This window comes from Heterocephalus glaber, unplaced genomic scaffold (assembly GCF_053883595.1).
Source record: "Heterocephalus glaber isolate CG9 unplaced genomic scaffold, H.glaber_assembly_v1.0 deba00001781, whole genome shotgun sequence".
NCBI lineage: Eukaryota > Metazoa > Chordata > Mammalia > Rodentia > Bathyergidae > Heterocephalus > Heterocephalus glaber.
The window spans coordinates 4596649-4603234 of record NW_028258467.1 but is presented as its reverse complement, the minus strand read 5'-3'; positions in this window follow the sequence as shown (position 1 = coordinate 4603234).

Below are 6586 nucleotides of genomic sequence, written 5' to 3'. Positions count from 1 at the left end.
CCCGGTACCGAAAAAAAAAAAAGTCTTTACCTATGTCTTCCAGTTTTACCTATTTTATCTTCTAGCAGACTAAGTTTTTTTTGTTTTGTTTCTGTTGTTTTTTTCCTTTTTTTTTGGTACTGGGGATCAAACTCAGGTCTTTATGCTTGCAAGGCAGGCATGGTGTCACTGAGCTAAATCCCCAGCCCAAGTGTCTCTGTTTTAAAATGCAGCTCTATAATCCATTTTGATTTTAGTTTAGTACATGGTAATATATAGTGTGCAACCAGTTTTCCCAGCACCATTTATTAAAGAGGCTAACTTTCCTCAGCATATATTTTTGGCCCCTTTGTCGAAAATTAGATGGTTCAATGTGCCTGGGGTTGTTTCTGGATCCTCTATTCTGTCCATTGATCCACATGTCTGTTTTTGTGATAGTACTATGCTGTTTTGTTTTTTATCCCTGTAGCTTTGTAGTATAACCTGAAATACATGACTGTGATGCCTCCTGTTTTGCTCTTGTTGCCAGGATTGCTTTTGCTATCCTGGGTCTCTTCTGGTTTCATATGAATTTTAGGATTGTTTTATATAGTTCTGTGAGGAATGCTGTTGAGTTTTGTTTTGTTTTGTTTTTTCGTACTGGGGATCAAACTCGGAACTTTGCACTTTCGGGGAAGGCAGCAGAACCACTGAGCTAAATCCTCGACCCTGCTGTTGGTATTTTGATTGGGATTACATTACATCTGCATATCAGTTTTGGAAGTATGGCCATTTTGACAATATTGATTCTGCTTATCCAGGTACAGAAGGCACCTTTCCATTTTCTCATGTCCTCTTGAGCTTTTTAAAATTAAAGTACTGTAGTTTTCATCACAGATGTCTTTTGTTCCCTTGATTAGGTTAATTCCTAAGTAATTATTTTGTGAATGATATTGTTTTCCTAATTTATTTCTTGGTGGGTTCATTATTGGTGTACAGAAATGCTATTAATTTTTGTGTGTCGATTTTTTTTTTTGAGACAAGGTCACATTATGTAGCTTAGACTGGCTTCAAACTCGTGGTGATCCTCCTGCTTCAGCCTCCTAAGGGCTGGGATTACAGGCATGCACCACCACATCTGACTGTGTATTGATTTTGTATCCTGCTACACTGCTGAATTTGATTATAGTTCTAGGAGTCTTTTGGTGGAGTTTTTTGGGTCTTCTATGTAGAAGATCATGTTATCTGCAAATTAGAATAGTGTGACTTCTTCCTTTCTTATACATCTTCCTTTTATTTCTCTTTCTTGCCTGATTGCTCTGGCTAATGTTTTGGGTACTATATTGAACAGGAGTGGTGATAGTGGGTATCTTTGTCTTGCTCCTGATTTTAAAAGGAAAGCTTTCAGCTTTTCCACATTTAATATGATGTTGGCAATAGGTTTGTCATAAAATGGCTTTTATCAGATTGAGATAATGTTCTTCTATATCTATTTTCCTCAGGATTTTTATCATGAATGGATGCTGGATTTTGTCAAAGGCTTTTTCCGCATCTATTGAGATGATCCTGTGGTTTTTGTCCTTGATTCTGTTCATGTGATTTATTCCATTTATTGAATAGCATATGTTGAACTATCCATTCTTGCATCCCTGGGATAAAGCCTGTTTGGACATGATGTATGATCCTTTGTTTGTTTGTTTGATTTCTTGGTACCAAGGATCAAACTTGGGACCTTGTGCTTGCCAGGCAGGTGGCAGAACCACAGAGCTAAATCCCCAGCCCTGTATGATCCTTCTAATGATTGTTGAATTCTGTTTGCCACTATCTTGTTGAAGATTTTTGCATCTATGTTAAATAAAAGATTGGTCTATAGTTTTCTTTTTTAGTTGAGTCCTAGTCCTTGTCTAACTTTGGAATCAAGGTAATGCTAACTTCCAGAAATAAGTTTGGAAGTACTCTTTCCTTTTCAGTTTCATTAAAGAGTTTGAGAATATTAATGTTAGATCTTCCCTGAAGTTCCTGTAGAATTCAGTGGTGAATCTATCAAGTTCTAGGTGTTTCTTAGTTGGTTTTGTGTATTTAAAAATATTTATATATAATTGCTTCAATTTCATTGCTAGTTGTCAGACTGTTCAGGATTTCTAATCTTCTTGGTTCTGTTTTAGTAATTCATATATGTACAGGGATCTATCCATTTCTTCTAGATTCTCCAATTTACTGGAGTATAGGTTTTCAAAATAGTTACTAATAATCTTCTGGATTTTGATGATGTCCATTGTGACTTCTCCTTTTTCATTTCTAATTGCATTTATATGGTATTATCTTTCCTTCTTCTGGTAAAGTTGACTAAGAGTTTGTTTTATTTACTCTTCTGAAGGATCAGCTCTTTAATTCATTGATCCTTTCTATTGTTTTTCCAGTCACTATTTCATTAATTGCTTCTATGATCTTTATAATTTCCTTCCTTGTACTAGCTTTGGGTTTGGGCTGTTTAGGTATTTTTAGAAACTTGAGGTTCATCATTAGGTTACTGTTTTTTTATTGGTACCAGGGATCGAACTCAGGACCTTGCACTTGTGAGGCAGGCACCGTGCCACTGAGCTAAATTCCCAGCCCATTAGGTTACTTATTTTGGCTCACTCTGTTTTTCTAATGGAGGCATTTACAGCAATAAACTTACCTCGAAGTACTGCTTTTATTGTGTTGGGTAGGTTCTGGTATGTTGTATTGCCATTATCATTTGATTCTAGGAACTGTTTCACTTCTTTGATTTTTTTTTTTATGTGACCCATTGATTATTCAAGACTGTGTTATTTAATGTCCAGGTGTTTGCAAAATTTCTGTGAGTTTTTTTGGCCACGATTTCTACTTTCAGTGCACTATAATCTGATAATATAAATGGGATAATTTCAGTTCTTTTTTATGTATTTAAGCAAGTTTCATGGGCTTGTATGTAGTTTATTTTGGAGAAAGTTCCATGTGCTGCTGAGAAGAATGTGTATTCTGTTGTAGTATGGTGGAACATTCTGTAGATATTTATTAAGTCCATTTGTTTGAAAGTGTGGTTCAATTCTGATATTTCTTTGTTGAATTTTTATCTAGTTGATCTATTTGTGAAAGTAGGATACTGATGATAGTGTTGATATCTGTCTGATATTTTATCAAACCAGTAGTGTTTGTTTTATGAAGTTGAATGTGCTAGTATTTGTTGTATAGGTGTGTACAATTGTTATTCTGTTGAATTATTCCCTTAATTTGCCTCTTTTAATCAGTTTTGGCTTGAAGTCCACTTTGTAAATAGAATAGCTATTCCTGCTTGTTTTTGGACTCCTGTTGCATGGACTAATACTTTCCATCCTTTGATTTTTAATGGATTAATTTCTTTTTAAATTAAATGTATCTCTTTTTTTTTTTCTTTTTTTTTCTTTTTTCTTTTTTGTTGGTACCGGGGATTGAACTCGAGTCCTTGCACTTGTGCAGCAGGCGGCGAAACCACTGAGCTAAATCCCTGGCCCAAATGTATCTCTTGTATGCAGTATACCAGTCTGTCAATTTAGGTCTTTTGATTGGAGAATTGAAGCCATTACATTTACACTTATATTGAAAGATACTTGAATCCATCATTGCATTGTTTTTCTGTTGTTGATTCTTTAATTTTTCCTTTTTGTTTAAATGCTTACCCTGATTGATGAATCCATTCTGATGAAGAGGGAGAAGGAAACTTTTTGGTATTATTGGCTTCCTTGTCTCTGTTTAGGATATCCTTGAAGATTTTTTTTTTGAGTACTGGTTTGGTGGTCATGAATTTCTTAAGGTATTGTTTGTCATGGAATGTCCTTATTTCTCCATCAATTGTAAAAGAGTTTTGCAGGATGTACTAGTTTGAGTTGAAATTTGTTTTCTTTTAGGGCTTGAAACTTCTAAAAAAAGTCACTAGCTAATTTAAGACATTCCTAATTTTTTAAACAGTGTGTAAACCTGTTGCAAGAGGCAGGAGATTATGAAGCAACAAACAAGGAGTCTCCCTCAAGAGGAGAAGAAAACTAATGAGAAATCTGTCAAATATCACAGTCAACATTTCTTTTCCTGGTCACTAATTGCAATCTTATCTTCTATATCTGAAATTCTGTCCTCACATTGGTTCATTCTGCTGCACAGACTTTCGATGGAGTTTTTAATCTCCTGGAAATCTGTTTGCATCTGTTTTATGGAATCCATTTGTTTCCTATGTTGGGATTCCATCATGTTTCTCAGATCCTCTATTTTTTTACCTGTGTCCTCTCTAGATTTATTAATCGTGTCTTGCACCATGAGCACAATCTTTGCTGTTATCTGAGTAATTATTTCTGATTTCATTTTTCCCAGATCTTCTTTTGTTGCCAGTTCAGAGAGTCCAGGTGGTTGAGTATCAGACTGTTCCATCTCATTTCCCTTTGGAGTTGCTGTAGATGATCTGGAAGTCTGTTCTTGAGGCTTGTTTATGTGTCTTCTCATTTCTACGGGGGTGGGGGTGGGGGTTGCCTCTGGCGCCCATGCGGCTCACCTTCTCTGCCCTAGGAGCATGGAATGGTGGCGGGGGAGCTTCCTTCCAGGTGCTGGGACTGGCTCAGCTTCTCTGCCCTAGGAGTGTGGAATGGTGGTGCAGGACTTCCTTCTGGGTGCTGGGACTAGCTCAGCTTCTCTGCCCTAGGAGTGTGGAATGGCGGTGGGGGACTTCCTTCTGGGTGCTGGGACCAGCTCACCTTCTCTGCCCTAGGAGCATGGAGGGGTGGTGGGGGACTTCCTTCCAGGTGCTGAGACTAGCTCAGCTTCTCTGCCCTAGGAGCGTGGAATGGTGGTGGGGGACTTCCTTCTGGGTGCTGGGACCAGCACACCTTCTCTGCCCTAGGAGCATGGAATCCACAGGCAACATTTCATCCAGACATGAAGAATGTCAGCTGTGAGATCAGCACCCAGTACTGCCCTAGGGAAGGGGTTGTGTGGACAATGTGTTAGTAAAAGTAGTTCAAAAGAAGTAAAAGGATTCAAAAGAAGAGTGACAGGGGCTGGAGATTTAGCTCAGTGGTGCCACCACCTGCCTCAAAAGTGCAAGGTCCTGAGTTCGATCCCCAGTATCAAAAAAAAAAAAAGATAAATGACCAGACCAGGACAAAATTTTCATGTCAAAATGTGTTGAGCACCAAGTTGGATGAGTTTCAAAGCAGTTGAATATCAAGTTCTGACTGTAACTTAAAAATGATGAACTTGGGCTGGGGATTTAGCTCAGTGGTGCCATCGCCTGCCTTGTAAGCACAGGGTCCCGAGTTTGATCACCAGGACCAAAAAAAAAAAAATGGTGAATTTGCTTAATTATGAGATAAAATACACAAAATTAATCATTCTCTTATACACCAACAATATTCATAGTAACAAAAACTATTTTTAAGAGCCTAAATACAAAATAAGAAAGTTAGTTGGTAAGATCTAGATGAAGAAAAAAAGGCCTGTTTTTCTAGAGCCTAAAGACCTCTGAATACTCAAGTGAATCCATATGCACATCTCAACTTCAGTCAATACCCCCCTGCTTTTTTCCTCTTGGTTTTTACATTTAAAAGAATAAAAGAGCAAGAAGAGCCAGCAGGATTTTTGCAGAAGTCAGAGGACAGTGGTCTCGGTCTGGTTTCTTTCTTTACCTTTTCTTTTTCTTTTTCTTTTCAGTACTGGGGATTGCACCCAGAGTCTTCATATTGAGCAACATCTCCAGCACTTTTTTATTTTTTATTTTGAGACATGGCCTCACTAAGTCACAGAGTTGCCCAGGCTGAGCTAAAAATTATGATCTTTCTGCCTCAGCCTCCCAGAGTACTAGGATTACAGGTCTGTGCCACCATGCCCAGCCACTTGCATCATTTTTTAAAAATTTATTTATTAATGCATGTTTGCCATACATAATGATCATATTCATCATGGGGAATTTGTATCTGTACATAATATATATCTTAATTCTTTTTTTCCCATTCCTCTTTCCTCCTTTCAATGTTTCTTCCCCTTCCCATTTATAAAAGTTCTGTTTCCATTTTTCCCCTCAATTATCTCTTTTTAAAAAATCTACCCTCCCTTCCTTCTCTTTCCCCTCTCCCATCCCTTGTTCCCCTTCCCATTTGAACAAGTTCTTTCTACTTCCTAATATATAGTCTCCATTTTGCTCCTAATTTATACTTTGGGTTTCTCGCATAAGAGAAATAATGTGATATTTAAACTTACATGTCTGATTTATTTCACTTAAGGTTATAGTCTTGAGATGCATCCATTTACCTAAAAATGTCTCAAGTTTATCCTTCTTTGTGGCAGAGTAGTACTCCATTGTATATAAATAACACATTTTCTTTATCCATTCATGTTGGGAACCATTCTACATAATTTTGGGGAAAAATAATTTCACAATTAAATTATGATTAGGGGTGTCTGAGGTTCAATAGTCCTGTGATGCTCAAGCGCAAGATTACATCAGGTGAAGACATCCTGGGTTTTGGAGAACTGTAGAAAAGTTTCACCTAGGGATGGACAAATTCCTTATCAGCTTAACTCATCCCACCTACTGTTCTAAGAATGTTTTGCTCATCTCATCATCCTAATCAATTTAAGCTTC